This window comes from Schistocerca cancellata, chromosome 1 (assembly GCF_023864275.1).
Source record: "Schistocerca cancellata isolate TAMUIC-IGC-003103 chromosome 1, iqSchCanc2.1, whole genome shotgun sequence".
In the NCBI taxonomy this organism is placed as follows: domain Eukaryota; kingdom Metazoa; phylum Arthropoda; class Insecta; order Orthoptera; family Acrididae; genus Schistocerca; species Schistocerca cancellata.
Window position 1 is genome coordinate 30,322,212 of NC_064626.1, and position 16,683 is coordinate 30,338,894.

Consider the following 16,683-nt stretch of genomic DNA (forward strand, 5'->3'; position numbering starts at 1 on the left):
CTATAAGTTCTGTGCCATCTCTTTCTAATTCGAGGAACGTTTCTATGGCAACGAAAGGATCTTCTATTGGGAGGCGCGTATCTCTTTTCGGATGCACTATTCCTTCTTTATTGCATCCGTCGATCAATCGCAATGACGAATTAACACAGAAATTGCGTCGCTATGAAACGCTATAGGTTCAATGCCATCTCTTTCTAAATTGAGGGACGTTTCTATGGCAACGACAGGATCATCTGTTGGGAGGCGCATATCTCCTTTCGGATGCACTATTGCTCCTTTATTGCATCTGTCGATCCCTCACAATGACGAATCAACACAGAAATAACGTCGCTATGAAATACTATAGGTTCTATGCCTTCTCTCGCTAAATCGAGGAACATCTCTATGGCATCGACAAGATCTCCTATTGGGAGGCGAGTATCTCTTTTCGGATGCACCATTCCTTCTTTTGTGCATCCGTCGATCCCTCACAATGACGAATTAACACAGATATTGCGCCGCTAGGAGACATTATAGGTTCTATGCCTTCTCTTTCTAAATCGAGGAAAGTTTCTATGGCAATGACAGGATCTTCTATTGGGAGGCGAGTATCTCTTTTCGGATGCACGATTCCTTCTTTATTGCATCCGTCGATCCCTCACAATGAGGAATTAACACAGAAATTGCGTCGCTTTGAAATACTATGGGTTGTATGGCTTCTCTTTCTAAATCGAGGAACGTTTCTATGGCAACGACAGGATCGTATATTGGGAGGCGATTATCTCTTTTCGGATGCACTATTCCTTCTTTATTGCATTCGTCGATCCCTCACAATGACGAATTAACACAGAAATTGCGTCGCAATGTAGTAGTATAGGTTCTATGCCATCTCTTTCTAAATCGAGGATCGTTTCTATGGCGACGAAAGGATCTTCTATTGGGGGCCGAGTATCTCTTTTCGGATGCACGATTCCTTCTTTATTGCATCCGTCGGTCCCTCACAATGACGAATTAACACAAAAATTGCGTAGCTAGGAAATACTATGGGTTGTATGGCTTCTCTTTCTAAATAGAGGAACGTTTGTATGGCAACGACAGGATCTTATATTGGGAGGTGCGTATCTCTTTTCGGATGCATTATTCCTTCTTTATTGCATCCGTCGATCCCTCACAATGGCGAATTAACACAGAAATTGCGTCTCTATGATATACTATAAATTCTATGCCCTCTCTTTCTAAATCGAGGAACGCTTCTATGGCAACGACAGGATCTTCTATTGGGAGGCGAGTATCTCTTTTCGGAAACACTATTCCTTCTTTATTGCACCGTCGATCCCTCACAAAGACGAATTAACACAGAAATTGCGTCGCTATGAAACACTATAGGCTCTATGCCATCTCTTTCTAATTCGAGGAACGTTTCTATGGCAACGAAAGGATCTTCTATTGGGAGGCGCGTATCTCTTTTCGGATGCACTATTCCTTCTTTATTGCATCCGTTGATCCCTCACAATGACGAATTAACACAGAAATTGCGTCGCTATGAAATACTATAGATTCTAAGCCTTCTCTCGCTAAATCGAGGAACATCTCTATGGCATCGACAAGATCTCCTATTGGGAGGCGGGTATCTCTTTTCGGATGCACTATTCCTTCTTTATTGCATCCGTCGATCCCTCACAATGACGAATTAACACAGAAATTGTGTCGCTATGAAACGCTATAGGTTCTATGCCATTTCTTTCTAAATTGAGGAACGTTTCTATGGCAACGACTGGATCTTGTATTGGGAGGCGCGTATCTCTTTTCGGATGCACTATTCCTTCTTTATTGCATCCGTCGATCCCGCACAATGACGATTTGAAACAAAAATTTGCGTGTGAAATACTATGGGTTGTATGGCTTCTGTTTCTAAATCGTGGAACGTTTCTGTGGCACACGATAGCATCTTATATTAGGAGGCGTGTATCTCTTTTCGGATGCACTATTCCTTCTTTATTGCATCCGTCGATCCCTCACAATGACGAATTAACACAGATATTGCGCAGCTAGGAGACATTATAGGTTCTATGCCTTCTCTTTCTAAATCGAGGAAAGTTTCTATGGCAATGACAGGATCTTCTATTGGGAGGCGAGTATCTCTTTTCGGATGCACGATTCCTTCTTTATTGCATCCGTCGATCGCTCACAATGACGAATTAACACAGAAATTGCGTCGCTATGAAATACTATGGGTTGTATGGCTTCTCTTTCTAAATCGAGGAACGTTTCTATGGCAACGACAGGATCGTATATTGGGAGGCGATTATCTCTTTTCGGATGCACTATTCCTTCTTTATTGCATCCGTCGATCCCTCACAATGACGAATTAACACAAATTGCGTCGCTATGAAACGCTATAGGTTCTATGCCATCTCTTTCTAAATTGAGGAACGTTTCTATGGCAAGAAAAGTATCTTCTATTGGGAGGCGTGTATCTCTTTTCGGATGCACTATTCCTTCTTTATTGCATCCGTCGATCCCTCACAATGACGAATTAACACAGATATTGCGCAGCTAGGAGACATTATAGGTTCTATGCCTTCACTTTCTAAATCGAGGTAGGTTTCTATGGCAACGACAGGATCTTCTCTTGGGAGGCGTGTACCTCTTTTCAGATGCACTATTCCTTCTTTATTGCATCCGTCGATCCCTCACAATGACGAATTAACACAGAAATTGCGTCGCTATGTAACACTATATATTCTATGCCATCTCTTTCTAAATCGAGGAACGTTTCTACGGCAACGAAAGGAACTTCTATTTTGAGGCGAGTATCTCTTTTCGGATGCACGATTCCTTCTTTATTGCACCCGTCGATCCCTCACAATGACGAATTAACACATAAATTGCGTCGGTAAGGAACACCATAGTTTCTGCGCCATCTCTTTCTAATTCGAGGTACGTTTCTATGGCAACGACAGGATCTTATATTGGGAGGCAAGTATCTCTTTTCGGATGCACTATTCCTTCTTTATTGCACCGTCGATCCCTCACAATGACGAATTAACACAGAAATTCCGTCGCTATGAAACACTATAGGTTCTATGCCATCTCTTTCTAAATCGAGGAACGTTTCTATCTCAACGAAAGGAAGTTCTATTGGGAGGCGAGTATCTCTTTTCGGATGCACTATTCCTTCTTTATTGCAACCGTCGATCCCTCACAATTGCGTATTAACACAGAAATTGTGTCGCTATGTGACGCTTTAGTTTCTATGCCATCTCTTTCTAAATTGAGGAACGGTTCTATGGCAACTAAAGGGTCTTCTATTGGGAGGCGAGTATCTCTTTTCGGATGCGCTATTCCTTCTTTATTGCATCCGTCAATCCCTCACAATGGCGAATTAACACAGAAATTGCGTCGCTATGACATACTATAGGTTCTATGCCCTCTCTTTCTAAATCGAGGAACGCTTCGATGGCAACAACAGAATCTTTTATTGGGAGGCGAGTATCTCTTTTAGGATGTATTATTCGATCTTTAGTGCACCAGTCGATCCCTCGCAATGACGAATTAACACAGAAATTACGTCGCTATGAAATACTATTAGTTCTATGCCATCACTTTCTAAATCGAGGAACGTTTCTATGGCAACGAAAGGATCTTCTATTGGGAGGCGAGTATCTCTTTTAGGATGCACTATTCCTTCTTTATTGCACCGTCGATCCCTCACAACGACGAATTAACACAGAAATTGCGTCGCTATGTGACACTAAAGGTTCTATGCCCTCTCTTTCTGAATCGAAGATAGCTTCTATGGCAACGACAGGATCTTCTATTGGGAGGCGAGTATCTGTTTTAGGATGCACGATTCCATCTTTATTGCATCCGTCGATCCCTCGCAATGAAGAATTAACACATAAATTGCGTCGCTATGAAATACTATAAGTTCTATGCCTTCACTTTCTAAATCGAGGTAGGTTTCTATGGCAACGACAGGATCTTCTATTGGGAGGCGTGTATCTCTTTTCGGATGCACTATTCCTTCTTTATTGCATCCGTCGATCCCTCACAATGACGAATTAACACTGAAATTGCGTCGCTATGTACCACTATAGGTTCTATGCCATCTCTTTCTAAATCGAGGAACGTTTCTACGGCAACGAAAGAATCTTCTATATTGAGGCGAGTATCTCTTTTCGGATGCACGATTCCTTCTTTATTGCATCCGTCGATCCCTCACAATGACGAATTAACACAGAAATTGCGTCGGTAAGAAACACTATAGGTTCTGTGCCATCTCTTTCTAATGCGAGGTACGTGTCTATGGCAACGACAGGATCTTATATTGGGAGGCAAGTATCTCTTTTCGGATGCACTATTCCTTCTTTATTGCACCGTCGATCCCTCACAATGACGAATTAACACAGAAATTGCGTCGCTATGTGACACTAAAAGTTCTATGTCCTCTCTTTCTAAATCGAGGAACGCTTCTATGGCAACGACAGGATCTTCTATTGGGAGGCGAGTATCTCTTTTAGGATGCACGATTCCAACTTTATTGCATCCGTCGATCCCTCACAATGACGAATTAACACAGAAATAGCGTCGCTACGAAATGCTATGGGTTGTATGGCTTCTCTTTCTCAATCGAGGAACGTTTCTATGGCAACGACAGCATATTCTATTGGGAGGCGAGTATCTGTTTTCGGATGCACTATTCCTTCTTTATTGCATCCTTCGATCAATCACAATGACGAATTAACACAGATATTGCGTCGCTAGGAAATACTATAGTTTCTATGCCTTCTCTTTCTAAATCGAGGAAAGTTTCTATGGCAACGACAGGATCTTCTATTGGGAGGCAAGTATCTTTTTTCGGATACACTATTCCTTCTTTATTGCATCCGTCGATCCCTCACAATGACGAATTGTAACAAAAATTGCGTCCATGCCTTCTCTTTATAAATCGAAGAACGTTTCTATGGCAACAAAAGCATCTTCTATTGGGAGGCGAGTATCTCTTTTCGGATGCTCTATTCCTTCTTTATTGCATCCGTCGATCCCTCGCAATTACGAATTAACACAGAAATTGCGTAGCTATGAAATACTATAGGTTCTATGCCATCAGTTCTAAATCGAGGAACGTTTCTATGGTAACGACAGGAACTTATATTAGGAGGCGTATATCTCTTTTCAGATGCACTATTCCTTCTTTATTGCATCCGTCGATCCCTCACAATGACGAATTAACGCAGATATTGCGTCGCTAGGAGATACTATAGGTTCCATGCCTTTTCTTTCTAAATCGAGGAAAGTTTCAATGGCAACGACAGGATCTTCTATTGGGCGGCGATTATCTCGTTTCAGATGCACTATTCCTTCTTTATTGCATCCATCGATCCCTCACAGTGACGAATTAGCACAGAAATTGCGTCGCTATGAAATTCTATGGGTTGTATTGCTTCTCTTTCTAAATCGAGGAACGTTTCTATGGCAAGGAAAGTTTCTTCTATTGGGAGGCGATTATCTCTTTTCGGATGCACGATTCCTTCTTTATTGCATCCGTCGAACCCTCACAATGACGAACTAACACAGAAATTGCGTCGCTACGAAATACGATGGGTTGTATGGCTTCTCTTTCTAAATCGAGGAACGTTTCTATGGCAACGTCAGGATCTTATATTGGGAGGCGAGTATCTCTTTTCGGATGCATTATTCCTTCTTTATTGCACCGTCGATCCCTCACGATGACGAATTAACACAGAAATTGCGTCGCTATGAAACACTATAGGTTCAATGCCATCTCTTTCTAAATCGAGGAACGTTTCTGTCTCAACGAAAGGATCTTCTATTGGGAGGCGAGTATCTCTTTTCGGATGCACGATTCCTTCTTTATTGCATCCGTCGATCCCTCACAATGACGAATCAACACAGAAATAACGTCGCTATGAAATACTATAGGTTCTATGCCTTCTCTTTCTCAATCGAGTATCGTTTCTATGGAAACGACAGGATCTTCCATTGGGAGGCGAGTATCTCTTTTCGGATGCACTATTCTTTCTTTATTGCATCCGTCGATCCCTCACAATGACGAATTAACACAGATATTGCGTAGCTAGGATATACTATAGATTCTATGCCTTCTCTTGCTAAAGCGAGGAACGTTTTTACGGCAACGAAAGGATCTTCTATTGTTAGGCGAGTACCTTTTTTCGAATGCACTATTCCTTCTTTATTGCATCCGTCGATCCTTCACAATGACGAATTAACACAGAAATTGCGTCGCTATGAAATACTATAGGTTCTATGCCTTCTCTCGCTAAATCGAGGAACATCTCTATGGCTTCGACAAGATCTCCTATTGGGAGGCGAGTATCTCTTTTCGGATGCACTATTCCTTCTTTATTGCATCCGTCGATCCCTCACAATGACGAATTAACACATAAATTGTGTCGCTATGAAACGCTATAGGTTCTCTGCCATCTCTTTCTAAATTGAATAACGTTACTATGGCAACGACCGGATCTTGTATTGGGAGGCTCGTATCTCTTTTCGGATGCACTATTCCTTCTTTATTGCTTCCGTCGATCCCTCACAATGACGAATTGACAAGAAATTGCGTCGCTATGAAATACTATGGGTTGTATGGCTTCTGTTTCTAAATCGAGGAACATTTCTGTGGCAAACGACAGCATCTTATATTAGGAGGCGTGTATCTCTTTTCGGATGCTCTACTCCCTCTTTATTGCATTGTCGATCCCTCACAATGACGAATTAACACAGATATTGCGCCGCTAGGAGATACTATAGGTTCTATGCCTTCTCTTTCTAAATCGAAGAAAGTTTCTATGGCAACGACAGGATCTTCTATTGGGAGGCGAGTATCTCTTTTCGGATGCTTTATTCCTTCTTTATTGCAAAGTCGATCCCTCACAATGACGAATTAACACAGAAATTGCGGCGCTATGAAACACTATAGGTTCTATGCCATCTCTTTCTAAATCGAGGAACGTCTCTATGGCAACGAAAGGATCTTCTATTGGGAGGCGCGTATCTCTTTTCGGATGCACTATTCCTTCTTTATTGCATCCGTCGATCAATCACAATGACGAATTAACACAGAAATTGCGTCGCTATGAAACGCTATAGGTTCAATGCCATCTCTTTCTAAATTGAGGGACGTTTCTATGGCAACGACAGGATCATCTGTTGGGAGGCGCATATCTCCATTTGGATGCACTATTGCTCCTTTATTGCATCCGTCGATCCCTCACAATGACGAATCAACACAGAAATAACGTCGCTATGAAATACTATAGGTTCTATGCCTTCTCTTTCTCAATCGAGGAACGTTTCTATGGAAACGACAGGATCTTCTATTGGGAGGCGAGTATCACTTTTCGGATGCACTATTCCTTCTTTATTGCATACGTCGATCCCTCACAATGACGAATTAGCAGAGATATTGCGTCGCTAGGATATACTATAGGTTCTATGCCTTCTCTTTCTAAATCGAGGAACGTTTTAACGGCAACGAATGGATCTTCTATTGTTAGGCGAGTATCTTTTTTCAGATGCACTATTCCTTCTTTATTGCATCCGTCGATCCCTCACAATGACGAATTAACGCAGAAATTGCGTCGCTGTGAAATGCTATAGGTTCTATGCCTTCTCTCGCTAAATCGAGGAACATCTCTATGGCATCGACAAGATCTCCTATTGGGAGTCGAGTATCTCCTTTCGGATGCACTATTCCTTCTTTATTGCATCCGTCGATCCCTCACAATGACGAATTAACACAGAAATTGTGTCGCTATGAAACGCTATAAGATCTATGCCATTTCTTTCTAAATTGAGGAACGTTTCTATGGCAACGACTGGATCTTGTATTGGGAGGCTCGTATCTCCTTTCGGATGCACTATTCCTTCTTTATTGCATCCATCGATCCCTCACAATGACGAATTGACAAAGAAATTGCGTCGCTATGAAATACTATGAGTTGTGTGGCTTCTCTTTCTAAATCGAGGAACGTCTCTATGGCAACGACAGGATCTACTATTGGGAGGCGAGTATCTCTTTTCGGATGCACTATTCCTTCTTTATTGCATCCGTCGATCCCGCACAATGACGATTTGAAACAAAAATTTGCGTCGCTATGAAATACTATGGGTTGTATGGCTTCTGTTTCTAAATCGAGGAACGTTTCTGTGGCACACAACAGCATCTTATATTAGGAGGCGTGTATCTCTTTTCGGATGCACTATTCCTTCTTTATTGCATCCGTCGATCTCTCACAATGACGAATTAACACAGATATTGCTCCGCTAGGAGAAACTATAAGTTCTATGCCTTCTCTTTCAAAATCGAGGAAAGTTTCTATGGCAATGCCAGGATCTTCTATTGGGGAGGCGAGTATCTCTTTTCGGATGCACGATTCCTTCTTTATTGCATCCATCGATCCCTCACAATGACGAATTAACAAAGAAATTGCGTCGCTATGAAATACTATGGGTTGTATGGCTTCTCTTTCTAAATCGAGGAACGTTTCTATGGCAACGACAGGATCTTATATTGGGAGGCGAGTATCTATTTTCGGATGCACTATTCCTTCTTTATTGCAAAGTCGATCCCTCACACTGACGAATTAACACATAAATTGCGTCGCTATGAAAAACTATAGGTTCAATGCCATCTCTTTCTAAGTCGAGGAACGTTTCTATGGCAACGAAAGGATCTTCTATTGGGAGGCGCGTATCTCTTTTCGGATGCACTACTCCTTCTTTATTGCATCCGTCGATCCCTCACAATGACGGATTAACACAGAAAAAGCGTCGCTATGAAATACAATAGGTTCTATGACTTCTCTTTCTCAATCGAGGATCGTTTCTATGGCAGCGACAGGATCTTCTATTGGGAGGCGCGTATATCTTTTCGGATGCACTATTCCTTCTTTATTGCATCCGTCGATCCCTCACAGTGACGAATTAGCAAATAAGTAGCGTCGCTATGAAATTCTATGGGTTGTATGGCTTCTCTTTCTAAATCGAGGAACGTTTCTATGGCAACGAAAGGATCTTCTATTGGGAAGCGATTATCTCTTTTCGGTTGCACGATTCCTTCTTTATTGCATCCGTCGATCCCTCACAATGACGAATTATCACAGAAATTGCGTCGCTATGAAATACTATGGGTTGTATGGCTTCCCTTTCTAAATCGAGGAACGTTTCTATGGCAACGACAGGATCTTATATTGGGAGGCGATTATCTCTTTTCGGATGCACCATTGTTTCTTTATTGCACCGTCGATCCTACACAATGACGAATTAACACAGAAATTGCGTCGCTATGAAACACTATAGGTTCTATGCCATCTCTTTCTAAATCGAGGAATGTTTCTGTCTCAACGAAAGGACCTCCTATTAAGAGGCGAGTATCCCTTTTCGGATGTACTAGTCCTTCTTTATTGCATCCGTCGATCCCTCACAATGACGAATTAACACAGAAATTGCGTCGCTATGAAACGCTATAGGTTCAATGCCATCTCTTTCTAAATTGAGGAACGTTTCTTAGGCAACGACAGGATCTTCTATTGGGAGGCGCGTATCTCTTTTCTGATGCACTATTCCTTCTTTATTGCATCCATCGATCCCTCACAATGACGAATTAGCACAGACATTGCGTCGCTATGAAATTATATGGGTTGTATGGCTTCTCTTTCTAAATCGAGGAACGTTTCTATGGCAACGAAAGGATCTTCTATTGGGAGGCGATTATCTTTTTTCGGATGCACTATTCCTTCTTTATTGCATCCGTCAATCCCTCACAATGACGAATTAACACAGAAATTGCGTCGCAATGTAGTACTATAGGTTCTATGCCATCTCTTTCTAAATAGAGGAACGTCTCTACGGCAACGGAAGGATCTTCTATTGGGGGCCGAGTATCTCTTTTCGGATGCACGATTCCTTCTTTATTGCATCCGTCGGTCCCTCACAATGACGAATTAAGACAGAAATAGCGTAGCTAGGAAATACTATGGGTTGTATGGCTTCTCTTTCTAAATAGAGGAACGTTTGTATGGCAACGACAGGATCTTATATTGGGAGGTGCGTATCTCTTTTCGGATGCACTATTCCTTTCTTTATTGCACCGTCGATCCCTCATAATGACGTATTAACACAGAAATTGCGTCGCTATGAAGCACTATGGGTTCTATGCCATCTCTTTCTAAATCGAGGAACGTTTCTATCTCAACGAAAGGATCTTCTAATGGGAGGCAAGTATCTCTTTTCGGATGCACTATTCCTTCTTTATTGCATCCGTCGAACCCTCACAATGACGAATTAACACAAATTGCGTCGCTATGAAACGCTATAGGTTCTATGCCATCTGTTTCTAAATTGAGGAACGTTTCTATGGCAAGAAAAGTATCTTATATAGGGAGGCGTGTATCTCTTTTTGGATGCTCTATTCCTTCTTTATTGCATCCGTCGATCCCTCACAATGGGGAATTAACACAGAAATGGCATCTCTATGATATACTATAGGTACTATGCCCTCTCTTTCTAAATCGAGGAACGCTTCTATGGCAACGACAGGATCTTCTATTGGGAGGCGAGTATCTCTTTTCGGAAGCACTATTCCTTCTTTATTGCACCCGTCGATCCCTCGCAATGTCGAATTAGCACAGAAATTGCGTCGCTATGAAATACTATAAGTTCTATGCCTTCTTTTTCTAAATCGAGGTAGGTTTCTATGGCAACGACAGGATCTTCTATTGGGAGGCGTGTATCTCTTTTCGGATGCACTATTCCTTCCTTATTGCATCTGTCGATCCTTCACAATGACGAATTAACACAGAAATTGCGTCGCTATGTAACACTATAGATTCTATGCCATCTGTTTCTAAATCGAGGAACGTTTCTACGGCAACGAAAGGATCTTCTATTTTGAGGCGAGTATCTCTTTTCGGATGCACGATTCCTTCTTTATTGCATCCGTCGATCCCTCACAATGACGAATTAACACAGAAATTGCGTCGGTAAGGAACACTATAGGTTCTGTGCCATCTCTTTCTAATTCGAGGTACGTTTCTATGGCAACGACAGGATCTTATATTGGGAGGCAAGTATCTCTTTTCGGATGCACTATTCTTTCTTTATTGCACCGTCGGTCCCTCACAGTGACGAATTAGCAAATAAGTAGCGTCGCAATGAAATTCTATGGGTTGTATGGCTTCTCTTACTAAATCGAGGAACGTTTCTATGGCAACGAAAGGATCTTCTATTGGGAGGCGATTATCTCTATTCGGATGCACGATTCCTTCTTTATTGCATCCGTCGATCCCTCACAATGACGAATTATCACAGAAATTGCGTCGCTATGAAATACTATGGGTTGTATGGCTTCCCATTCTAAATCGAGGAACGTTTCTATGGCAACGACAGGATCTTATATTGGGAGGCGATTATCTCTTTTCGGATGCGCTATTGTTACTTTATTGCACCGTCGATCCTACACAATGACGAATTAACACAGAAATTGCGTCGCTACGAAACACTATAGGTTCTATGCCATCTCTTTCTAAATCGAGGAATGTTTCTGTCTCAACGAAAGGATCTTCTATTAAGAGGCGAGTATCTCTTTTCGGATGTACTAGTCCTTCTTTATTGCATCCGTCGATCCCTCACAATGACGAATTAACACAGAAATTGCGTCGCTATGAAACGCTATAGGTTCAATGCCATCTCTTTCTAAATTGAGGAACGTTTCTATGGCAACGACAGGATCTTCTATTGGGAGGCGCGTATCTCTTTTCGGATGCACTAATCCTTCTTTATTGCATCCGTCGATCCCTCACAATGACGAATTAGCACAGACATTGCGTCGCTATGAAATTATATGGATTGTATGGCTTCTCTTTCTAAATCGAGGAACGTTTCTATGGCAACGAAAGGTACTTCTATTGGGAGGCGATTATCTCTTTTCGGATGCACTATTCCTTCTTTATTGCATCCGTCAATCCCTCACAATGACGAATTAACACAGAAATTGCGTCGCAATGTAGTACTATATGTTCTATGCCATCTCTTTCTAAATAGAGGAACGTTTCTACGGCAACGAAAGGATCTTCTATTGGGGGCCGCGTATCTCTTTTCGGATGCCCGATTCCTTCTTTACTGCATCCGTCGGTCCCTCACAATGACGAATTAAGACAGAAATAGCGTAGCTAGGAAATACTCTGGGTTGAATGGCTTCTCTTTCTAAATAGAGGAACGTTTGTATGGCAACGACAGGATCTTATATTGGGAGGTGCGTATCTCTTTTCGGATGCACTATTCCTTCTTTATTGCACCGTCGATCCCTCACAATGACGAATTAACACAGAAATGGCGTCGCTAAGAAGCACTATGGGTTCTATGCCATCTCTTTCTAAATCGAGGAACGTTTCTATCTCAACGAGAGGATCTTCTAATGGGAGGCGAGTATCTCTTTTCGGATGCACTATTCCTTCTTTATTGCATCCGTCGAACCCTCACAATGACGAATTAACACAAATTGCGTCGCTATGAAACGCTATAGGTTCTAAGCCATCTCTTTATAAATTGAGGAACGTTTCTATGGCAAGAAAAGTATCTTCTATAGGGAGGCGTGTATCTCTTTTTGGATGCTCTATTCCTTCTTTATTGCATCCGTCGATCCCTCACAATGGCGAATTAACACAGAAATTGCGTCTCTATGATATACTATAGGTTCTATGCCCTCTCTTTCTAAATCGAGGAACGTCTCTATGGCAACGACAGGATCTTCTATTGGGAGGCGAGTATCTCTTTTCGGATGCACTATTCCTTCTTTATTGCATCCGTCGATCCCGCACAATGACGATTTGAAACAAAAACTTGCGTCGCTATGAAATACTATGGGTTGTATGGCTTCTGTTTCTAAATCGAGGAACGTTTCTGTGGCACACAACAGCATCTTATATTAGGAGGCGTGTATCTCTTTTCGGATGCACTATTCCTTCTTTATTGCATCCGTCGATCTCTCACAATGACGAATTAACACAGATATTGCTCCGCTAGGAGATACTATAAGCTCTATGCCTTCTCTTTCTAAATCGAGGAAAGTTTCTATGGCATTGCCAGGATCTTCTATTGGGAGGCGAGTATCTCTTTTCGGATGCACGATTCCTTCTTTATTGCATCCGTCGATCCCTCACAATGACGAATTAACACAGAAATTGCGTCGCTATGAAATACTATGGGTTGTATGGCTTCACTTTTTCAATCGAGTTACGTTTCTATGGCAACGACAGCATATTCTATTGGGAGGCGAGTATCTGTTTTCGGATGCACTAATCCTTCTCTATTGCATCCGTCGATCCCTCACAGTGACGAATTGTAACAAAAATTGCGTCGCTATGATATAATATAGGTTCCATGCCTTGTCTTTATAAATCGAAGAACGTTTTTATGGCAACGACATGATCTTATATTGCGAGGCGCGTATCTCTTTTCGGTTGCACTATTCCTTCTTTATTGCATCCGTCAATCCCTCACAATGACGAATTAACACAGAAATTGCGTCGCTATGAAATGCTATGGGCTCTATGCCTTCTCTTTCTAAATCGAGGAACGTTTTTATGGCAAGAAAAGTATCTTCTATAGGGAGGCGTGTATCTCTTTTTGGATGCACTATTCCTTCTTTATTGCATCTGTCGATCCTTCACAATGACGAATTAACACAGAAATTGCGTCGCTATGTAACACTACAGATTCTATGCCATCTCTTTCTAAATCGAGGAACGTTTCTACGGCAACGAAAGGATCTTCTATTTTGAGGCGAGTATCTCTTTTCGGATGCACGATTCCTTCTTTATTGCATCCGTCGATCCCTCACAATGACGAATTAACACAGAAATTGCGTCGGTAAGAAACACTATAGGTTCTGTGCCATCTCTTTCTAGATCGAGGAACGTTTCTATCTCAACGAAAGGAACTTCTATTGGGAGGCGAGTATCTTTTTTCGGATGCACTATTCCTTCTTTTTTGCAACCGTCGATCCCTCACAATGGCGAATTAACACAGAAATTGCGTCGCTATGAAATACTATAGGTTCTGTGCCCTCTCTTTCTAAATCGAGGAACGCTTCAATGGCAACGACAGAATCTTTAATTGGGAGGCGAGTATCTCTTTTAGGATGCATTATTTCTTCTTTAGTGCACCCGTCGATCCCTCGCAATGACGAATTAACACAGAAATTGCGTCGCTATGTGACCCTAAAGGTTCTATGCCCTCTCTTTCTAAATCGAGGAACGCTTCTACGGCAACGACAGGATCTTCTATTGGGATGCGAGTATCTCTTTTAGGATGCACGATTCCATCTTTATTGCATCCGTCGATCCCTCACAATGACGAATTAACACAGAAATGGCGTCGCTCTGAAATACTATGGTTTGTATGGCTTCTCTTTTTCAATCGAGGAACGTTTCTATGGCAACGACAGCATATTCTATTGGGAGGCGAGTATCTGTTTTCGGATGCACTAATCCTTCTCTATTGCATCCGTCGATCCCTCACAGTGACGAATTGTAACAAAAATTGCGTCGCTATGATATAATATGGGTTCCATGCCTTCTCTTTATAAATCGAAGAACGTTTTTATGGCAACGACATGATATTATATTGCGAGGCGCGTATCTCTTTTCGGTTGCACTATTCCTTCTTTATTGCATTCGTCGATCAATCACAATGACGAATTAACACAGAAATTGCGTCGCTATGAAACGCTATAGGTTCAATGCCATCTCTTTCTAAATTGAGGGACGTTTCTATGGCAACGACAGAATCATCTATTGGGAGGCGCATATCTCCTTTCGGATGCACTATTGCTCCTTTATTGCATCCGTCGATCCCTCACAATGATGAATCAACACAGAAATAACGTCGCTATGAAATACTATAGGTTCTATGCCTTCTCTTTCTCAATCGAGGAACGTTTCTATTGAAACGACAGGATCTTCTATTGGGAGGCGAGTATCTCTTTTCGGATGCACGATTCCTTCTTTATTGCATCCGTCGATACCTCACAATGACGAATTAACACAGAATTTGCGTCGCTATGAAATACTATGGGTTGTATGGCTTCTCTTTCTAAATGGAGGACCGTTTCTATGGCAACGAAAGGATCTTCTATTGGGAGGCGCGTATCTCTTTTCGGATGCACTATTCCTTCTTTATTGCATCCGTCGATCCCTCACAATGACGAATTAACACAGATATTGCGTCGCTGGGATATACTATAGGTTCTATGCCTTCTCTTGCTAAAGCGAGGAACGTTTTTACGGCAACAAAAGGATCTTCTATTGTTAGGCGAGTACCTTTTTTCGGATGCACTATTCCTTCTTTATTGCATCCGTCGATCCCTCACAACGACGATTTAACACAGAAATTGCGTCGCTATGAAATACTATGGGTTCTATGCCTTCTCTCGGTAAATCGAGGAACATCTCTATGGCATCGACAAGATCTCCTATTGGGAGGCCAGTATCTCTTTTCGGATGCACTATCCCTTCTTTATGGCATCCGTCGATCCCTCACAATGACGAATTAACACAGAAATTGTGTCGCTATGAAACGCTCTAGGTTCTCTGCCATCTCTTTCTTAATTGAGGAACGTTTCTATGGCAACGACTGGATCTTGTATTGGGAGGCTCGCATCTCTTTTCGGATGCACTATTTCTTCATTATTGCATCCGTCCATCTCTCACAACGACGATTTGACAAAGAAATTGCGTCGCTATGAAATACTATGAGTTGTATGGCTTCTCTTTCTAAATCGAGGAACGTTTCTATGGCAACGACAGGATCTTCTATTGGGAGGCGAGTATCTCTTTTCGGATGCACTATTCCTTCTTTATTGCATCCGTTGATCCCACACAATGACGATTTGAAGCAAAAATTTGCGTCGCTATGAAATACAATGGGTTGTATGGCTTCTGTTTCTAAATCGAGGAACGTTTCTGTGCCAACGACAGGAACTTATATTGGGAGGCGAGTATCTCTTTTCGGATGCACTATTCCTTCTTTATTGCAAAGTCGATCCCTCACAATGACGAATTAACACAGAAATTGCGTCGCTATGAAACACTATATTTTCTATGCCATCTCTTTCTAAATCGAGGAACGTTTCTATGGCAACGAAAGGATCTTCGACTAGGAGGCAAGTATCTCTTTTCGGATGCACTATTCCTTCTTTATTGCATCCGTCGATCCCTCTCAATGACGAATTAACACAGAAATTGCGTCGCTAAGAAACACAATAGGTTCTGCTCCATCTCTATCTAATTCGACGAACGTTTCTATGGCAACGAAAGGATCTTCTATTGGGAGGCGCGTATCACTTTTCGGATGCACTACTCCTTCTTTATTGCATCCGTCGATCCCTCTCAATGTTGGATTAACACAGAAAAAGCGTCGCTATGAAATACTGTAGGTTCTATGCCTTCTCTTTCTCAATCGAGGATCGTTTCTATGGCAGCGACAGGATCTTCAATTGGGAGGCGCGTCTCTCTTTTCGGATGCACTATTCCTTCTTTATTGCATCCGGCGATCCCTCACAGTGACGAATTAGCACATAAGTAGCGTCGCTATGAAATTCTATGGGTTGTATGGCTTCTCTTACTAAATAGAGGAACGTTTCTATGGCAACGAAAGGAT